We start from the raw sequence: 24,952 nt of genomic DNA on the forward strand, positions 1-24,952 counted from the left end.
ACTCCTTCTTTAGCCAGGAAACTGTAAACAAGCTGTTTATGAGAACAACACTATTTCTCTGTACTAGTTGAGTCCACTTTATGTAACTTGCCATCTTTAAGAAGCCTAATGCACATTTGTTTTTCATTTAGAAGGGTTTTAGTAATAGCCCTTTGATTTTATGTCCTCGACACTTTAACTAGCACCAGGAGCTGCTGGCACGCTTCAGAAAGCTTACATTTGAACACAGTCTAAATCGGTGCAGACCCTTGACCGGTTTAATCTTTGCTTGTAAATGACAATGCAGAAGAAGAAAAAGAAGAAGAAAAACTACTTCCTTTCCTGTTGGATACCTAATAAGTAGTTAGTCTGACCCAGTTTTCAATAAGAGCGATTTTCTGATGACCCAACAGGAGTGACTATACCTAGTCAAAGAATGAAGGGGGTGAATTTAATCTTTTATGCCACTGGAATGGCAGCTGCTCCCAGCTGCCTGAGTCTGTGAAGGATGAGGAAGACAGAACTGCCTTTCAGTGTGGAGAGAATTTTCCCTTTGAATATTCCAAACGGGAGCTTTGCACATGTGCCTCAAGAACTAATTGTCTAGGTTCCGTCAGGAATGCAGCAGGAGAGGAGCGTATTTCATGCTTAAGACCAGAGAGGAGCCACGCAATACTCAGTGGATAAAAGGCTTGCAGTCCCAGCTGGGAAAAAGAGTCCCATTATCTCCCAGCTGCATAGACATTCCATACGGCTTGGTTCTGCCTGGATGCACAGCATGCCTGACTGAGGGCTCCAGACAGAGTTCTGCAGGAAAATTGTAAAGATCCCGAGATATTTCCCTGCTAAGATCCGTAAGTACAGAATTGCGCTGTCTGCTGCAATGAGAATTTTGCTGGGCAAGCTGCAGCTTTTCTTTGCTTTCAATCTCTTTGTATTAGTAAAAACAGGTAAACGCTGGGTTTCTGTCTTTGGGGGGGGGGGAGTGACTGCTTCATTGATGCTGTGTTTTTATGATGCTGATGCTTAAAATATGTTTATTCCCTGTGAGAGAAAAATGAATTGAGTCTGTATCGGGGGAGGCAAGATCAAACCAGGCAAAGTGAGACCACAGGTACATTTTTTAGTGTTTCACTAGTCTTTGCTGCAGTATAACTAACGGGCAAGATTGGATGACACTGCTAATTCTAGTACTTTCCGATAGCTACACACCCTTCCAGTAACGGCAGATCGGAAGATGTGTACTGCAATTTTTTTTCTCCCCAATGGCTGAGGGGTGGGGTTTGCAGTATCTACAGATAATTTAAAGGAACGGTTATAAAACTTTCTTGGGGGAGGGCTTTCATACTGAGAGAAACACTAGAGTGGAGGTCAAATGGGTGCACCAAATTTCATCTGACATTTTGGTTGCACCCAGCTTACAGATAATAGCTTGTAGAATCGCCTTTTCTCTCCAATCACAGAAGCTAAGCCTTTATGATAAGGATCTTTTAACACTTTATGAAAGTTTCAGAACTTGATGACTTGGGAGCAAAACTTTGCTGAGTTCTGAGATTATTCACTATATATGGCTCCAGTGTTAACGTGATACTATAACATTGGAGGTTTGGGGGACATTGTAATTCATAGTTCTTGTTTCTCCAAAGGAAAGCAACTAAAGTTTAAATAATCAGCATCCTGACTTTGTCCTCTGAGAAGCATTCACAGAATGGCAAATATTATGGCAAAGTTATATTGAGAAAATAAAAGCAAAGACAGCAGTGGCATTGTACAAAATCATCTTGAAAATAAGGGATACATAATGTTGTTCTACAGTGACAGTGTTTCTCAAAGATATCTATGAACCAAGGAGCCATATGTTGGCTGTTGAAACTCTTGTTCTGGGCAATATTCATTTATCTGATGGATTTGTTCATCATCTTTTAAAGTCATTTCTGTTGTAATATATCACCAATTTATGTACATAGCCACTACAATGAAATAAGATATTTGAGCACTGTATTTTTTCTACACCCCCACACATGTGAAAAATGTATATATACATTTCCACAAAACAGACATATGCCCACAAAAGTGCTGGCACAATTTGTACAGTAAACAAAAATACAGAGACATTTCATGTTTGAAGCTTCACAGATTTTTTTTTTCCTTAGCTTAATCATTGCTATGCCGTATAAGGATTTTCAATCAAGAAACTTTTATAAAAGGCCTTTCTATGAGGCTATATAAATGCATGTTATCACCTCTTAGTAAAAAGCTTATCACTTAAAATCAAATGTGCTTCTTACTTTAACTGAGCATTTCTAGTGAACTGTCATAATTTTCTTTTCAACGTATGTGTGTAACTTTCTTTGATGAAACCAAATTCCCTTGGCCACGTAGCAGATGATCTCACATTTAGTCAGAGCTTCCCCTTGCCATCCATAGAAACTAATGGTGCTGTGAAGACAGTATGAAGCATTTGGACTATAGGCTTTTATTCTTGTAGTGAATGAAATAGTATAAAAGACGATTGACACCTTTTTATTATCCTTATAGGAAGGAGGGATTATGAAATATTCACTTAATTATTTAGCTATATATGTCTACTGTCAACATGTAACGTAGAATGTGGTAGCATAAGCTTTAGTACTTTGTATCATAATCATATTACATATGAAAGCCTTGAAGAGAGAGCCCATTCCCTATTAATAACAATCCTGAGGTGTTATTTTCTAGTGCCTAAAATGCTAGTAGTAAAATGACATGAAGAGAAAGGAATTTTATAAAGAATATTTTCCTATAATATATCATTCTTTCTAAGAATAATGGATACTTAGTGAGATGGTATCACCAATGATTGACAGATAGGCAAGTGGAAGAATTATATCTCACTCTACATTTTGGGAAAAAAAAAAGAAAGTAAAATTAAGTTGCAAAAAATCTGGTATGTTTTTGTTTGTAAGAGAAGTACCGGTTTCAGAAAAATAACTCTATAATTATGAACAAAAACCATGAAAATATAATGATTTGGAGTCATTTCAATACTCACTGAATATATTAACCGATTCTCAAACTACACATCTTAATACATATTTAAATATTAGCAAGTTTTCAAATTACACATCATTGTCAACATAATCTTGCTTGCTACTCCTCTAAGATGCCTGCTCTATGTGATCTCTAGAGGAGGAATTAAAGATATGCAATTCAAGTATAGAGGAAAGATGGCATTTATTAGCAAGTATAGCAGGTACTCTCAATTGGATGATTATGGCCAGTGCCTAATTTGGTATCTGGAGAACAGAAATCTCTCATAATGTGAGAAGGAAGCAACGGTCGGGCAAATGTACACAATTTGTATTTCAGATAGATTTTATCTTATATCTAAAGTTTGTAGAACTGACAACTTTCTTTAGATGCTTCTTTTTGCCTAGATGATTGACAGACCTATTTGAATTGATGCTGGTGGGAGGGAAAATTACTCTGTGAAGTCACTTGCTATACAATAGCCTTCTAAGCTGAAGAGCCTCAGAACCAGGTTGAGATAATGATCAATTAAGGACATTCTTGGTAGTTTAGATGTCAGGTATCCTTTCAGGGCCAGAAGATCCAAATCATTTGCCTCTGAGAAGCAGAGCCTTGAAGTTCTAGTCCTGTTTTTATAAGCTGTAGAATATGAGGGAATAGTCCATCCTTGATGTTCTTAGACCTTCTAAAATCTAACTAGCTATGTAAAACTTTGTCTTCAATACTTGAGCCTCTGACATCTTGTGAAAGTTTAATATCAAGTCCTGACCATTTCTTTGCTCAAATAGGGTGTAGAAAACTTTAGTGTTCCTACTTAGGCTAATTCTCAAACCTAATATGATGATCAATAGGAATAAGATAGGACAATCCAACGGTGAACTGGTTGTAAAAGAGATAAAATTTAAAGAACACATGAGCATACCAGGTTGAGACTCATAATAATAACACTGTTGAATATTAAGACTGTTCTAACAATTATGATAATAATAGAAATCACCACACACAAACCTATATGTATATGTCAATAATATATATCTCTAAAATTATTATTATAACATATGTATATTATGGCATATATATAGTTACGATAAATTATGATAAATATATATTATGATAAATATATATTTAATTTCAGATATATTTATTATTGATATTGTGGTAAGTACCATACTTTTATTTTGGGTTCATTTCAAATTTGAAAGAATTGCCATTTTTCCAACAACCATTTTCATCCTGATTTACCATTATTTCTTGGTTGGCTGAGTCCTACTTTCAGAAATGTATCTTTACACTCTTAAACAGTCACAGGTTCATTCTGTGTTATGTGGCTGAATATTATTTTATTTTATATAGCTGAGACAATTTACCATTATCGAGTCAGTCATAATTTTGTAAATGCATACATATTTTTAAGCATTATTACTAACATCCCATATAAAGAGTTGTTACCCAGAAGTTTTAGTTAATGTTGAAGATGACTTGTATTTCTCAGATGAATGCTTACATAATATTTAGAATTCATAATTCTTTCCTAAAATATTCCCATGGTTGGCCACTCTAAAAATGTTTAAAAGGAAAGAAATGTTTTCTTGCCATTACTTTACAAATTTTTATCCTTTCTTTTTTTGATCAAAAGTATTATAATGATGCTACTACATATAAATTCAAGGGTGCAATGCAGATAATATTAAAAAGTTCTGATCCAGGCGGTTGGGTGCATGCCTTTAATCTCAGCACTTGGGAGGCAGAGGAAGGTGGATTTCTGAGTTCAAAGTCAGCCTGGTCTACAGAGTGAGTTCCAGGACAGCCAGGGCTATATAGAGAACAACAATAAATACTGATTATGTACCTAATGGTCAAGTAAAATCCCTGCACATTTTAAATATAGTTAATTAATATTAAAATCATAAAATGTATTCTAATATAAGATATTACGTGTTAATTTTATAAAAAATTAGATCAATGTATTGACCTATTCCAATCTGCAAGTTATTTAAGTATTATTTCCTGTGCAAAATGAAAAATCATTATCAGAAATTTTATGATTCTATTAGGTAGTACTTAGACTACAATGTTTTCTTAATTTTTACTGAGCATTTCAAGTAAAATTAAAGAAAATTTAAATCTTTTCCATTTTTGTTATAATGTTTTATGTATATTGTACTACAAGAGGGTGTCATGTGCCCCTATATCGAAGAAAGAAGCTAACTTTTATTATTACTGAGGTTTTGATGGATATATGAATAAGATTCTTACATTCCAGCAGGTTTTCTAAGATCCTGTCTTTAGTTTGTCCAATTGATACTCCTGACTATGAATCTACCAATTGTTAAACATTTTCTGTTTTACCTTCTTGTTTCTTTCTTTTCATTTGTGACCATGTTGGATCTTATTTGTTCATCTTTTATGTCTACAAAATATTTCAAAATTGTCATCAACTTTGCACTTTGTTTTGTTTCCCTGCATTATCTCAAGTGGTTTGTTATGATGCTATATTTTCTATTTCAGTGATCATCTCTGAAATGGTTTTATTGTTCTCTACAATGTTGATTGTCTTTATCACTTGATAACTTTCTTTTGGCTGTTGAATATAAGTTATAAATTATGTACAGAAAGATTATGGTTAGAGATATAAAAAATTCATCAGAGTGGTTTCTTACCAGTTTGCATAAACTGTAGCTACTATTCTTTAGATTTATGTTTTTCAATAATGTATTTTCATATTTATTTCCTTCCGTTTTGTGGTTTGTTTTAAAATGTGTTCATGAGAAATATATAAAAAGAACAGTAATTTTTTTAGAGTGGTATAAAAACTTATAGACTACACAACAATCCCAAGAATAAACCCTAAGTTTACCAAACTACACCTAAAGTACATGTGGGATTTACATATGTGTACATAAACTGTGGGTATTACACATGAACCAAGTTCATCCCTATTATACCTAAGGATCATAATAATGGGAAATACAATGCATACACTAGTGTAGTAGACATATCGAAGCTTTCCCTCTGAAATTTTGATGTGAAATGGTCCAAGAAAAATATATTTGTTGATATTTTAAAGTGCACTTAAGAATTTCATAGCAATTTATTTAAATATTGTTACTTTTGTGCATAAACTCATCTCTTTGCAAAGAATCAAGACATTAGGTATTTCTTGTATAATACTTACATATTTAGAACATTAATATAATGTTCTATCTTTGATATAAGCCTACTAAGTTTGTCATCTTGTTTTCCTGAGGAATGTTTATTCTCCAACTCTTTGGTTCAGTCAGTGATGTAAGCTGTAACAGAGCCTTTAAGTTCCATGTCTCCATGGTGGAAACTTGGAGTCAAATCTCTCACTCTCTCAGTATTATCTCCTGCTATCTCCCAACCCAGCAAGTTTTCAAATATTACATTATCTTAAATATAACAGAAATATCTAACAAAGACAAAATAAATAAAGTGTTGACAAATTTTCTCCAATTCCCCCTAAAAGTATGTATTTTTCATTGTTTGGATACAATCAAAATCTGCTTCACATTGTGTCTTTGGCATTATACCCAAGAACATGTCTCTGGGGTCAGAAAGATTTTTCTATTTTTGTTTGTATCTTCCCAAAACTATCACTACATATTTTCTTTCTTCTCTTTGTTTCTGCAGAACAAGACATGAATAAAAAATTCCTTGTTTTATGAGTTTCCAGTAGGGACTTTCAGTTTTGAAGGTATTTTTACATGAGACTTTTGCTCCAAAATCGTGATCCTGTGATTTATTTCAGCAGAAGCTTTTGGACCTGAGTTTGAGAGTGTGTTTGTACATATGAGTATGTTTGTATGTGTGTGTATGTATGTGTGTGTTTGTGAATTCATGCATGCTAGTGTTCAATGCAGGTTGTTGTCATCATGGTATATGCCTGTACGCCTCTAAGTTCAGCAATTGGACATGTGGAAGGCTAAGACAAAGGATCACAGGTTCTAGGTCAGCTTTAGCTTTATAGCATAAAATAAGAGCAGAATTCTTGAAGATGGGACTTAGATTTCAGGTGCCGCTTGTACCTACCTTTCTCTGTATCTGTCCAAAAAAAGCAGTGGCCTCTCTACATCTCAGTTTCTCTACTCATAACAGAAATAATAACAGTATCATCTTCCCAGTATTGTGAAGAGAATTAAATGCCTTAATTTGTGAAAATATCTTGGAAGAAAGCCCAGCAATTAATAAGCTCTCTGTGTGTTCATTGGTTCATTATAGCTATATTATTACTACTACTATTATATTTGTCCATTAGCTTTAGAATCAATTGAGTAAAAATAATGTAAAACAATGAATAGAATGAAAATTGTAATCATCATGTTATCAATTGTATTGAGTATTTAGTTGAAAATTAAATTTGGTGTGCAAATCACCAAACTGGAAATGAAAATAGTGCTTATGAAAACACTGTAAAAAGATTTAGAGACACTTATGTGTGGATGTATCCTGACTAAAAATAATGTCACTGTATATCCAAAAATCAACTGGATGAGCAAGAGAGCATATTTAATTTTCTGACAATAAAAGCAAAACAGAAACTAAAATGGGAATATACTATAACTACTTTTACCATACAAAGAAATTTGCAAACTTTTCAGCATTGTACTTTTATTGCCATTCATTTTCACTATTTTAACTTTAAAGTCATTGTGTCCTGTTGGGATTTGAATGCAAGATGCTCCCCACAAGCTTCTGTATTTGAACCCTTGGTCTCTAGGTCATGGCACTGTTGGGGAAGATAGGAAACTTTTAGGAGGTACAGCACTGCTGGAAAGAGTACATGGCTAGATGCGGGTTTGGAGGGTTTGTAGCTTAATCTCACTTCCTTCTTCTTCTTTTCTTCCTTTGTGCAAATAAAATGTGACCAGTAAACTACCTGCTCCTGTCAGTAAGCCATGCCTTTCTCAGTGTCATGGAGAGTAGTTCTCTGGATCTCTTAGTCAAAAGAAGTTCTTTCTCAAATTGGTTTTGGTCATTATTTTATCACAGTAACAGAAAATGACCAATATATGCATGGTCTCAAAGTAATCTATAAAACTGAAAACAATATATATTCCATTTCTAGTCCCTCAATATCTCTCTCTCTCTCTCTCTCTCTCACACACACACACAAACATATATATACATATGTATATATGTATGTACATACATATACATATACATATGTATATGTGTGTGTGTGTGTATGCATGATTTTTTTGCTCACTATTATAAAGTGAAACAGTACATTAGGCTTGTATTGTAGGCTATACATATATATGATCATGTATATTAAATATACGTTTTAAATTTTTCATGTTTTTCTCTATTTTCACACAATTACACAACTGTTTTGGTTGTTACATGTTTTAAGTTTTTAGCAACAATGAGCTGCCTCTATACAATGAATTTGTATGTATACTTTTTTGTTGCAGTGGGGAAATTTAAGTATTTGTGTGAATGTCATATTTGTGAATCACTATTTCTATCAATCAGATTTACAAATGCTAAATTTCAGGAACTGTGCAACATCTGCTCTATTGAAATATTGAAAAATACTAAAATAATAGTGGAATAAACATAAATATCTCAGTCCTTTCTTTCTTCATTATCAAAACTATGTGCATGTATTTAATTTGTTCATCTATATGTACATAATAAAAGGACTATTTAAAAATAAGTGAATGAAATGATAATAAAGATTCTTATTTGACCAGACCAACACATAGTACATTGATCAACTAAGAACAATTTCTATAAATATAGATCTTGGTTGATTTGGAAGTGTTAGACCTTTATTGCACATTTTTTTCCTAGAATTTATTCATGGTTTAACTATTAAAATATTCAGCTGACAGTGTGCACAGTTTGAAAATTCCTCGAAAGAATATCAACACTATGATGGTGTATCAACAACTTCCTATTTACTTTGCATAGTCCTAGAATCTTTGTCTTTTAGATGATGAACTAAATTCATCTGCATCTATTATTATTGTGAACAAAATATGATTGGATTTTTACCTCTTATTTTAAAAACAATTAAGAGAGTCCATTGATCTTAAAAGACTGCTGGCATCTAAGTCCCAGGAATTCTTTTCTTTCTGCCCCTCCACCCGTCTGCTCCTCTGGAGTTATAGGAGCAGGCAACCACGCCCTGAGTTATATATCTCCAAGGGATTAAAACTCAGGTCCACACACAAACACAGAATCACAGTACTCCCTGATCCTCTTATCTAGTCCCTATTTCAGCAATTTTTAAATTTATTTCCTAGCTTTTACAATTTTAAAGTTGTGATTGCCTGCCTTATATTTATGTGGAAGATGATGATAAATCTATGAACATAATAAAATTAATGTTCTATTAATAACTCAAGATTAAATATAATAGTATTTCTTTCCTCTTTCCTAATTGACTTAGATGTCTTCCACAAACACCTCTAAGCATTCTAATTCTACCATTAATTTTTAAACTTCCTATAAAGTCCTAACTTTATACAAACTATTTGCTTGGTTTTCTACATTTCTATTTATCATTTCTTGTTACTACCGGGGATTTCATTCTTTAGAAGCAACAAATATTCGAAAGTTGTTCTGAAACCAGTGTTGAGCTCTCTTAAAGTGAGGCAACCAAACTTTCCTTACTCACTTTCTAGAACTGTAGTACAGCTCATCAAAGCACTGTGTTGATCAATGCTCTCACCTGAATGTCTTGTTTGCATTCTAGTCTATGGTCTTTGGGTGTACAAATTAATATTGTTGATAATCACCATTTTTACAGGTAGGTGTTAAGAAATTTTATTTTTATTCCATAAGATTTACCAAGAAATATAATTATAAATCATTATTTATATATTCTATTAAGTTTTAACTACCTCCCAAGTCTGTTTTTCCTCTTTCTTGGCTATTGAAAACACTTCGCTACTGCGCATTTCAGTCTTGCAATAGGAAAACACTTTATTTTATTCTTTCAGGACTATTTTTTCAGGATTTCATTATCTATTTTTCTGTCTTAGGTTTTCTCACAAACTTTTAACACTTTCCTTTCTCTGATGCTGCATTCCTCCTGAGTATATTTTAAACCTATCTCTCATAGTGCATTATATTTTTCTGCTTCTTTGAAATTTTCACTATGACAAATGTACCTGCCATAGAAATTTTCCCTGAAAGAAAGCTTTGTCTAAGTCCAGTACACATCTCTATAACTCGCTTCACTTTTGCTTACAGAGAAACACACATTTTCTTCTCTTTTTGTTTTCTTTCTCCATAAATTTTAACTTTAAACACTCTACTGTACTTGAAATAACTACACACTATAGATGTAGTGAAGTTGAGTCTTAGAAAAAACTTAGAAGACTTATTATCTGCAGGTAACAGAGGTCTCCTAAAGCTTCACAAAGGGCATTTGTTCTTGGGTAATTTTCACATCAGCACCTCCAGAACTTAGAGTCTATGGGCGTCTCAGGCCTGGAGATGATGAAGTAAAACCTTCAGTGGAAAGGCTTTCCTGAAGAATATTAGACACTTCCCTTTGTTTCTCCATACTTGCATGATGATTATAATTTCCCCCACAATGTTTCCTTCTAGGAAGTCTTTAAACTTCATAGTTTTCTCATATTAAAATTTTTAATGGCATTCCAATGACCTTCTATATTTCTTATGGTGAATTTTATGTTTGCTTGGTGAATTTTTGAAGAGGAACAATTGTGTTTATGTCAACAATTTGTATCATTTGTTTATATAGAAACTGTGAGGATTTCCCCACTCCCTAGAATTAAAGGTGATTTTTCTGTCTTGTGTGTGTGTATATGTGTGTGTGTGTGTGTGTGTGTGTGTTTGGGTGGGTGTGTGTTGGAGGTGTGTGTATTTGTGTGTTACATGCATATGTGTGTACATGTTTGTCCATGCAGATGGTCTTATTTTATGTGTGGAGGGCACAAGTCAACATGAAGTAATTTCTACCATTGTCCACCTTAGTATTTGAGGCAGGGTCTTTGTGAACCTAGGGCCCTTCAGTTCAGCTAAGTTAAATAGCCACCTCTCTCTACCTTCTTCCATCACCCTGTTTAAAAAGAGACATTGCCACACTTGGCTTTTTAGTGTGTGCTGGGGTTCCAATCTCAGGTGCTTATCCTTGCCAGACAGGCACTTAACTGAATGAGCCATCTTGGCAGCATTCAATTGTTTTTCTCAATATTTTTACACTTTCCTATGATTATGCTCCCTGACATGTTTGGAAACAATGCCAAACCTTTTGAAAACAATGCAATTAAAAATGGACAGAGATACTGTGTACCATAGGCTATATTCCCATTAGTTGTAGAAATACCATAAATGATAGGAAATTATAATTTAATACAAAAAGAATAATCATTTGCTGAGGTACATGTTAGAACATATTCAAGAATTTAGTTAGGTAAATTATATGTTATTAATTTAGGTATTTGGGGGACTTTACTTCATTAATTCTTTAAGTCTAATGCTGCTCATAAAATATGTAACCACTTATCCAGAAACTTTGTTAGCACAGCAGTTTTCATGACACAGTTGAGCTGAGGACAAACAGGTCAGTCTTGCTTTAGATTCTTTTTAACAATGAGGCAATTAGATAGAATTTTTAGTACCTAACCTAAAACCAATCTTTGTTTATACCAAAACCCATGAAGTTTAAGACACTTATTGAAGTCAGCAGTAATTCTTCACTCATGTAAATAAAATGCCAATATATGAATGTGTTGTCTGATAATTTAGGCATTTTCTATTCAAAGTATCTATATACATATGGCATTTAATTTAAAAAAGGTCATGAATGTGAAAGAGAGCAAGAAATGGTATATGAGAAGACTTCAAGGGAACAAATGGAAGGGCAAAATTGTGATTATAATATAATTATAATCTCTAAAGCTGAAATATTTTCTAAACAATACATGAAAATGTGTATTTAAAGAAGCTATCTTAAGATAGAATTGAAAGATATATGTACTATACAGACATACTGCCTCTTTTCTCATTGCCATTGCTTCATGTAGAATATCTCTTTACAGTTTGTGCATGAAACACTGAGGAAAGTGCTTCTTGATAAGTCTTAGGAAACTTATCAGCACTGGGTATATTAATGGTCCAGCCTATGTCCTGCTGACACATAGAATGCTTATACTGTGACAGCTCTCTATGTCCCTCCCTCCCTATTCTCTCTCCCTCCCTCCCCCCCTCTGTCTCTTTGTCTCTCTCTCTCTCTGTCTCTCTCAAACACACACAAACACACGCACAGTCACACACTCACACTCACACACACACACACACACACTCATACACAATCAGCAGTAAAGAGGAAAGTATCAATTGGAGAGTTGGGCGACATGGGAGGTGAAGGAGGTAGAAAAGGAATGTAAGTACATTTCACGTAAAACATATCATAAGAAAATAAATAAATCAATGAATAGCCTTCTTTTCAAGAAGCTTTTGGGGTTTAAAATAAAAATGACTTTGTTGCCATGAATTGCACAGAAAAACCCAAATAAGAGTTTTTCTGGTATGTATACTTGAACTACCAGAAATAATTGTTTTTGCCATCAACACATTCTTTCACTTAATACAGAAAGTTATTGTTTTCCAAAAATAAATGTAAAACAGCTCCAAAAGGCCAGTCAGTGGCAGTAAATTTTCAGGAACCATTGGTATATATTTGAATGTCTCAAACTTATTATTTTATTCACAGACTTTTTAAAAATCTGGATATGATCCTCTTCCGTTAATTTCTTTTCATATGAAAATATCCTCCTGTAAACACTGGGGTTAACATAGGTAACAATATAGCGTACCAAATAACCAACAATGATATTCAGTCGAGTAAAACAGTCACAATAGAGTACAGGGTCCCCAGTGAAGGAGCTAGAGAAAGGACCCAAGGAGATGAAGGGTTTGCAGCCCCTTAGGACGAACAACAATATGAACTAACTAGTACCCTCAGAGCTCCCAGGGACTAAAACTCCAACCAAAGACTGCACATGGAGGGACTCATGGCTCCAGCAGCATGTGTATAGCAGAGGATGGCCAAATCAGTCATCAATGGGAGGAGAGACCCTTGGCTCTGTGGGGGTTCTATGCCCCAGTGTAATGGAATGCCAGGTTCAGGAAGTGGGAGAAGGTGGGGTGGTGAGCAGGGGGAAGAGGGGAGGGAGCAAGTTTAGTTTTTATTTTATTTTTTCTTATTTTATTTTCTTTTTCTTTTTTCTTTTGGAGGGGAACCTGGGAATGGAGATATTGTAAATAAAGAAAACATCTAATAATAAAAAAATCACAATAAATCAATAGTACATCAAAGGTTTAACCTCAAACTGAGTGACTTAATATGGTAATGACATTTTCTCCTGAAACTTGTTAGTATCATTTATTAATTAATAGTTAATTTAAATAGCCAAGTAAAAAATGCTAAAAATGTTATGATATATATGTACATATATATTAATGTGTGTATGTGTTAGATATCTACAAATATAGTTATATACATATATATTTAATATTTTCTTATGATCACTTTTTATAGATTTTTTCTATATTTTTTGTGGAAGTTTGACTTATATATTAACTTCTTTTATTAACAATGTCTTTGATTTATGTCTCAATTCTAAATAATTAATTGGTATGGGCCTTGATTCACTCTCTTTTGTGTATTGTCTAATTGATACTAGAAGCTTTTTAGTGATGTATTAATTTAGTGAATCTTGACAGATCTATTATCATTTGACAGTTGCTGATGTGAGCATTGGTGATGTTATTCTGAGCAAGACATTTGTCAGTTATTTGTACTTGAAATATGTAATATGATCATTAGGGTTTAGCATGCATGGCTAAATTAAGGGGCTAATCTTTTTGTTTTAGATATTCTCTGAGAAGTGGTGATAAGCATTGTCTCCTTCACATGTGTTGACTCTTGTATGTAATATTTACAGGTACATTTGTAGACAGATATACATATATATACAGTATAATATGTACAAAGGAGAACAAGATAGGAGAATGCTACATGATTGTTAGTGCTCTTCTTATTTAAATAAAATAATTCCATTAGTAGGAAAAACTAAAACGATACAATAGGAAGAAATGTTTGCAGACAATGATATTCTACCCGGTAGTTTGAAAGTAAAGTATTTAATAACAGCTTATCCAAAGGTTTCAGAATCCATCAGACATTACAAAATTAGTCATATCTCATTGGATATCGCATAATGTTCTTACTAAGTGACCCATGTCTCATGTCTTAAGATGTTTCCAACAAGCAATTAGAACCTTCTCTTGACAAGTCAATATTTCCAATCTATAATCTTTAATGCCCATATAATATATGTATGATTCAAGAATGGAAAACAGTATATCTGATTTTTACAACTATTTTCTCCTTGTAAGCATCATGTGTATTTATTCAATTAAATTTGGAAATTAAGGCATTAATGTATAAATGACATATTTTTCCCAGCATTTAATTTCCATCATGTATATAGTTTTTTCAAATTTTTAATTTGTGTGTGTGTGTGCATGTGTATGTGTAGATGTATGTGTTTATAAAATAAAACATGGGGATGAATTTATGTTGTCTGACTTGCACCTTGCTTTTATTAAAATTAACAGATTGTGAACAGATTTTAAAAAACATTAGAGTTTCTTAAAGATTTGTGTTCCATAGTTCACTGAAACCAGTACCTAACTTCATTTATTGGCTTTCTTGAATTTATGAACAGTACTGGGAATGCTCTTGTTCCTGAGTCTATACACATATAAACACACATGTGTGCACATTCACGTGCACATAAATATTTATGTATGTATATTTCTTAAAAACAACCCTAGGAGAAAAAGTTCAGCCTCAAATGATGTTTGCCTTTTTAAGGGTTTTACAGTGTACTACTTACAAGTGAGTATACAGTGACATTACCAAGAGTTGTTGTTTATAACCCAATCATATAATACAAAGAGGAATAAATAGAGGATGAGATCTCTGAGCAACTCTCTTTCTGGTAGGTGAAATGAGTCCATTACTAGAGACAGGGAGGTGGCAACACCATTTCTACTTTCAACCTTAGAAGTATACACTGTCTTTATTATTTTAGACACTAAAATTTAATTTAAATGTTCAGATTGAACTAACAGAGTCAAATAAGTCACATTTCAACATTATTATAAACCACCTCTTTTCTTTTCTCTCCATAAAATCAAAGGTGAATGTGCCATAAGCCATTAACATTTGTTCCTTTGAGTAAGGCCAGCTATGTCCTTTGTGACTTTTTGGGGTGGAACAATTCACATAATTTCCTAACCCGAAGAAGATGGTCGTGTATCAAGGTTAATCCCATAATATTTGAGACACAAATGTCATTCAGAACTTAAAATATATTTGTCTTTCAAAGTTTAAAATATGAAATCTTATGTGACATGTCACCATTTCTTTTTTTTTTTCACACACACACGCACACACACACACACACACACTAAATCTTATAGCTCTCCAGGTAGATGTCATCACTTGCCACTTTTTTTTCTTTTGCTGCCATGTTTCATTGTGCTAAGGCTCATATTTCAGACAGTGTAGTACTCCAAATCTTCTGTGCTATTCATATCTCTATTCTTAGATATCTGAGACAAATCAACTTATAAGGACAAAGGGTTCATTTGGACTTACACTACTGGAATCTTGGGCTTTCATTGTGTGACCTCCTCACTTGGGGCTCATGGGAAGCAGCACATCATGACTAAGACATGGCACAGAGTAAAATCATTCAGTTTATGTCTAGGAGAAAGCAAGAACTTGTTAGTGTTCTATGTATTGTACCATTCCTTCAGGGTGGCATACATAGAAGTATTGGAGTACTACTCTGTCACCATTTCTTTTAGTCCTGATTTCCAGATACATATCACAGAGCCTGTAGCACCTTGTGTGGTTTCTTATCTCTCCCAGGGCTTCGTGAAAAAAAAAAGAAAAGATAAGTGATAGACAATTATTGCCTATCTTGTTATTAAAACTAAGTAAATGTTGACCAGCAATATCTCCTAGGTCACAAAATTCTAAATAAGTCTTCCATTTATGAAAGATATTTCCAATGATTATTTTAGCTACATCACATACCATAGTGAAGGGCCTGTGGTAGATGCTCAATAAATGCTTGCTTAATGAATGAAATTTTCTAATGTAGTAGTGAAACATAGTTTTAAACATGACTTTGCTCACTCCAAGTATGCTATTACAGTGTAATCTAAATCTATGTACACAAAAATAAAATAGGCTGACATAATAGTTAACGTTGAACTTATATATATGTCTCACTCTTGGTCACCATGGTAATTCACTTTATAGTGAAATAATCAACAAAGTTAAATATTTATTATGTCAGTCCTAACTGCATTTCAGAATTAATTATTGATATATATGCAATGAATTTAGTATATGAATTATATATATTTATGAATTTAGTATAGGAGAAAATTAGAAGTACATATAGATAATACACTGACATATACACTGAAGAAAGATTAAATATTTTTGAAATGTCTAAAATTTTACTCTTCAGTCCCCCCCTTAAGAAATACAAAGTATTGGAGCCAGTTCTTCAGAACAGGACAGAGTTTCAATTTATTTTATTTAACTTGTATTTAAGTTATTATAACATATTGTATTTGTATATGGTACTATTTTAATTCAGAATAAAATAATGAAATTTGATATCTAACTTGGCAAACAGAGTTTAAGGAATAATTTTGTTTGATTTAGATCCAAATATATTCACAGTTTTTCTGGCACATTTAGCTTTTAAAAATTTTTTTAAAACAAAAGACTCCATCAAATAAGTATATTTTATATATAGTTTAGAATAATAACATTTAATTATAACATTATAGTAATATATCAGTGAGCTTTCTGCTCATGTTTTTTAAAGTACCTGAGATAAGTATCCCATAATATGTAGAGACACTCCTGGTTTCAGGAGTTTGATCCTTGGTTTGTTGGCTTCATCGTCTTTGGGCCTATGACGAGGTAGCATATCATGGCCAGAAATACATACTTGAGCAAGCTGCTCACTTTGTGGTTGCTAGGAAGCAATGAGAAAAGAAGAAGTGTGGCCAGCATCCTAATATTATCTCCAAAGACACAGCCTCATATTCTCAGTTTCTTCCCTAAGAATTTACTTCCCAAAGTTTCCATCTCTCAGTGGCACCGTGGGGAAGAGGTAGCCTTTACTACATGAGGTTTTAAAGGGCACTTATTCAAGCTACAGAGAACTTGTCTATATTGCACAAACTCAATCATCAAGCTTCTTTGCAATCATGTCTGAGACAGCAGCCTTCAAGAGATACATTTTTCACTTTCACATACATTTGAGTTTCTGCAATATTCCTAGAGAGAACTCTGGAGACCTACAATAGCAATTAAATATTTCCTCCCTGCTGTGATCTAGATTCCCTAAATTCTTACTGCATTAGCTCATCTGTATCACTCAATAACACAAAGTGAAATATTCTACTAATTCAGGAGAAGAGAATGAGAAGAACTGATGAATGACAGCAGCATCCACCACCTCAGCTTTCATAACTAACAGTACTTGGCTCATTAGGCCTACGTCCATCGACACATGCTCTATGGTGGGCATTTGGGTTTCTGTGGACCCCTATAGAAACAGGTTAGTTTGTTCTGAATGCTTTCTAGAGGTATTCTTGATCTTTGTGGCTCCTTCAATCCTTTGTCACCCTAGTCCATTACCCAACCTCTGCCTAATATTTGACTGCGGGTCTCTGCATCTGTTTTCATCAGTTGCTGGGTGAAGCCTCTCAGATGACAGTTATACGAGGCACCTGTCTGGAAGTACATCAGAATATCATTATAGTATCAGGGGTGGGATCTTTCCAAAACTGAGCCAGTCTTTGGTTGGTGAGTCCCTCAATTTCTGCTCCAAATTTACCACTGCACAACTTGTTGGTAGGAGAAACTGAGGGTCTAAGGTTTTGTGGCTGGTCTGCTATCCCAGTCCCTCCATTGGATTTCATTTCTGGTTACAGGACATGGGTGTATCCGTCTCCATATTCTGCTTTGCTAGTAACCTTAGGGAGGGCCACTCTCTTGGATTCCTAAAAGTTACCACTATGGTTGTTTTCTATCTCATCCTGTGGATGCCCCCATGCCTATGGCTTTCAGCTCTCTCTTCACTTACTTTTTCTCCATTGTTCTACCCCCATTTGATCCATCCTGCTCCCTTTCCACCCCCTCCTCCACCCAATTCCCTCCCTTCCTCCCCTCAAAGTCTATTCTATTTAACTTTCTCAGAGAGATTCCTGCATCCTACTTTTGGGATGTCCCTATTACATAGCTTCATTGGGTCTGTGGATTGTAGCATGCTTTTCCTGTTATGTTATGACTAAAATCCACTTAAAATCACTTAAGTCCATTCCATGCATGCCCTCTTGGGTCTGGGTTACCTCACTCAGAATGATATCCTCAAGTTCCATCTATCTGCCTACAGAATATATAATGTCTTTGTTTTTACCAGTGGAATAGTATTGCATTGTGTAGATGTACCACATTTTCTTATCCATTCTTCAATTGACGGACATCTAGGTTGTTTTAAGTTTCTGCCTATTATGAGTAAAGCTGCAATAAACATAGTTGAGCATGTGTCTTTGTGGGATTGTGGAGCATCTTTGGGGTATCTGTCCAGAAGTAGTATAGCTGGGTCTTGAGGTAGAAGTATTACCATTTTTCTGACAAACTAACAAATTGATTTCCAAAGTAGTTATACAATTTTGCACTCCCACCAGCAATGGGGCTTTGTTCCCCTTGCTCCACATCCTCCCCAGCATATCCTGTTGTTTGAGTATTTTATGTTTGCTAGTCTGATGCATACAAGATGAAATCTCCTCCTCATTTAGATTTGCATTTATTTGACGACTAAGGATGTTGAACATTTCTGTAAATGCTTCTCAGCCATTAAACATTCATCTGTTGGGAAGTCTCTATTTAGCTATGACCCCATTTTATGTTAATTGGGTTATTTGGTTGGTTGATGTCTAGGTTTCTTGAGTTCTTGATATATTTTGGATATCATCTCTCTGATAGATATAGGGTTGGAGATCTTTTCCCATTCTATAAGCTGTTGTTTTGTCCTTTTGATATTGTCCTTCAAATTTCAGAAATGCTTCAGTTCTGAAAGGTTCCATTAATAAATTCTTCATCTTAATGCCTGAGTTATTGGTGTTCGTTCATGAAGTTGTCTCCTGTGATAATGTATTCAAGTTTATCCCCCATTTTCTCTTCTATCAGATTTATTGAACATGGTTTGATATTAAGGTTTTTGATCCACTAGTACTTGAGTTTTGTGATAGATATGGACCTATTTGCATTCTTCTACATGCAGACATGCTGAAATAGACCAGCAACATTTGTTGACGATGCTTTTTTATTCTTCAATTATATAGTGTCCATAGGTCTTCGGATTTGCTTCTTGGTCTTCAACTCAATTCTTTGATTAACCTTACTATTTTTAGGCCAATACCATGCAGTTTTTTTTTTCACTATTGCTCTGTAGAACAACTTGAAACCAGGAATGATGATACCTCCAGAAGATTGTTTTAACTGTCCTTATATATTGTTTCTTTTCTTTTGTTTTGTTTCCATATGAAGTTGAGTATTGTTCTTTCAAGCTCTGTGAAGAGTGTGTTGAAATTTTGAGGGAATTGTATTGAATCTATAGATTGTTTTTGGTAAGATGGCCATTTAATCCTAGGGATCCATGAGAATAGGAGATCTTTTCATTTTCTGATATCTTCTTCAGTTTCTTTCTTCAAAGACTTGATATTCTTATCATACATGTCTTTCACTTGCTTGGTTAGAGTGACACCAAGATATTTTATATTCTTAGTCACCATTGTGAAGGGTTGTTTCCCTTATTTTCCTCTCATTTCTTATCATTTGTATAGAGGAGAGCTACTGACTGTTTTTTGTTTGTTTGTTTGTTTTGTTTTGTTGTTTTTTGTTATTTAGGTTTGTTGTTGTTATTTGTGGTTTGGTTGTTAATTTTATAGCCAGGTACTTTGCTGAAGGTGTTTATGAGCTGCATGTTTTCCTGGTAGCGTTTTGGGGGCTGCTATTATCATATCATCTGCAAATAGAGATTTGTTGATTTCTCTCTTTCCAACTTTTATCCCCTTGATCTCTTTTATTTTTCTTAGTGTTTTAGATAAAATTTGAAGTTCTACATTAAATAGATTTGGAGAGAATGTCGTTTCCTTGATTTTAAGTTTTTCTCCATTTAATTTAATGTTGGCTATCAGCTTTCTGTATATTCTCTTTATTGTGTTTTAATATGTATCTTATATCCCTGGTTTCTCTTAGACTGTTATAATGAAGGGGTGTTAGATTTTGTCAAAGTTTTTCAGCATCTAATGAGTTTTTCAGTATCTAATATTTTCTTTTAGTTTGTTTATATGGTGGATTGCTTTGATGAATTTTTATATGTTGAAATACCCCTGTATCTCTGATATAAAGTCTACTTGATCATGATTAATTATGTTTTTGATGTTTTCTTGGATTTAGTTTTTGAGATTTTTTTTTTTTTTGTATTGAGTACCTTTGCATCAATGTTCATTAGCAAGATTGGCCTAAAATTCTTTTTCTTAGCTGAGACTTTGTGTTATTTAGATATCAGGGTGATTGTGGCCTCATAAAAATGAATTTGGCAGTGTTCTTTCTGGTTCTGTTTTGTGGAATATTTTGAGGTTGTTAGAATTATGTATTAAAAACAATCTACCCCTGGTGGGTTATTTATTTGTTTTTGTTTTTGTTTGGGAGATTTTTAATGGCATCTTCTACTGCTTTAGGAGTTATAGGCCTATTTAAATCATTCATCTGTCCTTGGTAAAGGGTCTCCATCAATAAAATCATTCATTTTATTTTGATTTTCCAATCTTGTGGAGTACAGTTTTTTTTTTTTTTTTGATGATTATTTGGATTGTCTCAGTGTGTGCTGTAATGGCTTCCTTTTCATTTCTCATTTGCTTAATTGGCTATCCTTTCTCTGATCTTTAGTTAGCCAAGGGTTTGTCTGTCTTGTCGATTTTCTCAAAAGACCAACTCTTGGTTTAATTGACTCTCTGTATTGTTCTTCTTATTTCTAATTTATTGACTTCAACCAAGAATTTGATCAGTTCCTGCTGTTTTCCTTTTGTGGGTGTGTGTGCTTCTTTTTGTTACAAAGCTTTTAGGTGTTCTCTTAAGTTGCTGGTACAAAAATCTCACTAATTTCTTTATGAAGGCCCTTAGTTTTATGAACATTTCTCTTAGCACTGCTTTCATTGTATCCCATAAGTTTGTATATGTTGTGCTTTAATATTCATTGAATTCTAGAAAGTTTTGAATTTCTTTATTTCTCCCTTGATCCAGTGTTCATTGAGTAAAGAATTGTTTAGTTTCTATGGGTTTATAGGATTCCTGTTGTTTCTGTCATTGATGAAGTCCTGCTTTAAGCCATGGCAGTCTTATAAGATATAGGAAGTTATTTCAATTTTCTTAAATATGTTGAAACATGCTTTGTGTCAAATTATATGGTCAATTTTAAAGAACACTGCTGTATGAGGTGTTAATAAAATATATATTCTGTTATGTTTGGGTGAAATGTTCTATAGATGTTGGTTAAATGTAGGGGACACTAGGGCAGTGAGGTGGGGGTGGGTGTGTATGGGGGAAGCACCCTCATAGAAGCAGGGCTAGGGAGGATGGGATAGGGGATTTGAGAAGGAGAAACTGGAAAAGCGGGTATTAGTTAAAATGAAAATAAATAAAATATCCAATATATTTTTTTTTAAATTTAAAAAATTTAGAAAAAAAGAAAATGTATGTTCTTTTGTATTTGGGTAAAATGTTCTATAATTGTTGGTTAGGTTTATTCGATTCATAATATCTATTAACTTCATTATTTCTCTGTTTAATTTCTCTCTGGCTCTCCTGCACATTGGTAGAATGGGTGTTGAAGTTTCCCAATATTAGTGTTTGTGGGTTGTTGTGTGATTTAAGATTTAGTAGTGATTCTTTTACAAATGTAGATGCCTTTGCATCTGGGCATAGATATTCAGAATTGTTATGTTGTCTTGGTGGATTTTTCATTTGATGACTATGAAGTCTTTCTGAGCTCTTTTGTTAATTTTAGGCAAAATTATATTTTATGAGCTATAACAGTAGCTACTCCAGCTTTCTTCTTGTGTCTGTTTGCTTGGAAAACCTTTTTTCAGTCTTTTACTCTGAGGTAATGTCTTTTTTTTTTCTGCTGAAGTGTTATTCCTTTATGCACCAGATTGATAGATCTTGTTTTAACATCCATTTTGTTAACGTGTATCTGTTTATTGAAGAATTGAGTCCACTGATACTGAGAGATATATCATTGGTAATTCCTGTTATTCTGATTTGTGTGTATGTGTGTTTGTGTGTGTGTGTGTATACATGTGTTTCCCTTCATCTGTTCTTGCTGGTGTGGAATTATTTTCCTATGGCTTTGGTATTATAAAGCTTGTTGGTTTGGATTTATCCTTCATCTTCTGTAGGTCTAGATTTGTGGATAGATATTATTTAAATTTGGTTTTGTAATGGGATATCTTGGGTTTTTACATCTATATTTCTTGAAAGTTTGCTGAGTATAGTAGTCTGAGCTGTCATCTATTGTCTCTTAGAGGCTGTACAACATCTTCCCAGGGTGTTTTGGCTTTTTATCTAGTTTTAAAAGAATTTCCACTCCTTGTTTTGTTGACATAGTGATACATTATTAGAGTTGATTTTTTTCATGCTATACAATAAATGTCTACTTATCTGGTTTTAATAATTGTTTGACTGATTAACTATGTACCTGATTAACTATGTATGGGCTCATCATGGTTTAAATTTAAATCAGGGTAATAGAGAGCTTTGTTTTAGTTTTAGTTTTAGTTTTTGTTCTTTGTTTTGTCTTATTTGTTTGTTTGTTTTGTTTTGTTTTATATGTCCAATGTGCATGTGGCAGAGGAAACACAAGAGCAGCTATGACAGAATAAGAAACTGACTTAAAATATGATGAGGGTTATTGATGGTATTCTGTAAATCAGTTGAGTCATCTTCAATTATCAGCTTTTTAGATGAAAGCTTTGTGTCAGAATACAATAGGCTGGATACGACTGTAAGAAAATTGATTTGTTCTCATGAATTCTATAGAAATTTGAAGATATCTCTTTCAATTATATTGGCTGAGAAAACATTAAGCAAGCCCATCAATGACTAGCCATCTGCTGTTCTGGAAAGGTAAAATCATTAGGTACGGAAACAACTTGCAGACTTCCATGGAATAGTGACATACACACACAACAATTTTCATGGTGGCATGAGTGAGGAATAGACTGTAGTGAGAAGGGGAAGGAGAGGTGAAGGGTTGCAAAACCAGAGGTTGAGAGCAGAGCCACTTACACACAGATCCACAGTAGACTGAATAAGTAATAGGCTCTGAAATGTATCTTTCATAAATTTTGAAACACCTTCCTTTGTTTTTTTTTTTTCACACTACTCATTGAATAACTGGAGGAAATTAAGATAATGCTAACTTTTTAAGAATAATTACTATGTGAAGTATTTTAAAATAAAGACTCTTTTAGGAAAGGGTAAAGTTAATAGAAAAATAGAGAGAGCCTTCAAAAATGCTGCTCAGTGCTTTCCTAAATTCTTCAGTTTTAAAAATAATCAAACATTTACATCCCAAGATGATGATTTGCTGAAGGATGGACTTGAAAGATTCTCACTGACATCAATAATCTAGTAGGATGATCACTGACAACTCATGTATCCTTCTCTGTGAATGGCACTCCTTCCTCCAAGAACTATTATCACTGTCTTTCTAGTCCTTTAATTTGATATCATAAGTTGTTTTAATGATCAGAAGTGATAGAAATCAGTTGTATCAATTATAATCCCAGAAGAGGTCATTCAGCATTTATTTTGTTCTCTTTGAATCTAGGTCCCTTCCTAAAAACAGTTATAAAGTCCTAAAAGTTAGGAGAGACCATGAAGATTTGGATTATGTGAGAAAATAGTTTCACAAGCTTAGAGTCTGTCCTGTAATGTTCCTGGATCTACTGAGCCATTTTTGAAAGGAGTTAATCAAGATGATATATTATAATTCTGAAGATGTCAAATATGCACATCACATTTTGAAAAACAATTGTGTTTATGTTAATAATCAGTGTTTGGAATGCTTTGTTACATAGCATGACGTAATGAAAATCAACCATTTAGTTATTTTAAGGAAACTAAATTACTAAGGAATGTCCAATGTCCTTTTAATTAAATTTTAGATACCCTAACTTACACATTAGTGGATAGAATTCCAATGTCATATGAAGCAATCCCTTCAATGCAAGATGGTAAAATTTTGACTTTTAAAAAATAATAATTTATGGTTATTTTTTTAAATTGTTTTGATATTTCAAAAAGAGTTTTCCTATGTCATCCTCGCTGACCAGGAACTTTCGGTATAGGTCAGGTCGGTCTCATACTCACAGTGACTTGCCTGGTTCTGCTTCCAGAATGCTGAGATTAAAAGTAGCGGTTGGTGTGTCTGGCTGAACTTAAAGACTTATGACATGACTTTGGCCTTTGAGGAAAAAGGAAGAGTAAATCTGGTTCACAGATACCCATAGATTCAGAGTCAAGAATATCAATGAATCCATTCATTCTTGAATGCCTTTATAAATTGTTTAAGTGATTTGTCAGAACACTGTATACTTGAGTGTCATTTTTACATCATGTTATTATGTATATTGTGGTTATAAATCTATCCAATCAAGTTCTTACTTCTTTTCATAGATCTTCAGTGTACTTGAGGTTAGCAAGAACATATTAGGTATATAGTATTACATAATTATATCTATTTTACATGTATGGTATAGCTTTGTAATTAAAAATACAAGTTATCAC

General features: G+C 33.6%; 1 protein-coding gene across 3 annotated transcripts in view; it reads left to right on the plus strand.

Annotated features, from left to right (window-relative positions):
• The first annotated feature begins 252 nt into the window (after positions 1 to 252).
• Positions 253 to 24,952, plus strand: part of Cntn6 (contactin 6) — a 346,549-nt gene continuing 321,849 nt past the window's right edge. For 2 of the 3 annotated variants that reach the window (XM_031382777.1, XM_031382779.1), the window contains exon 1: positions 253 to 833. The gene's annotated coding sequence lies outside the window, so the exon portion shown is untranslated. Of the gene's footprint in view, positions 834 to 860; positions 930 to 24,952 lie in introns of those variants that run through there. The other variant, XM_031382778.1, reaches the window with a different exon arrangement.

Source organism: Mastomys coucha, unplaced genomic scaffold (assembly GCF_008632895.1).
Source record: "Mastomys coucha isolate ucsf_1 unplaced genomic scaffold, UCSF_Mcou_1 pScaffold20, whole genome shotgun sequence".
Classification (NCBI taxonomy): Eukaryota; Metazoa; Chordata; class Mammalia; order Rodentia; family Muridae; genus Mastomys; species Mastomys coucha.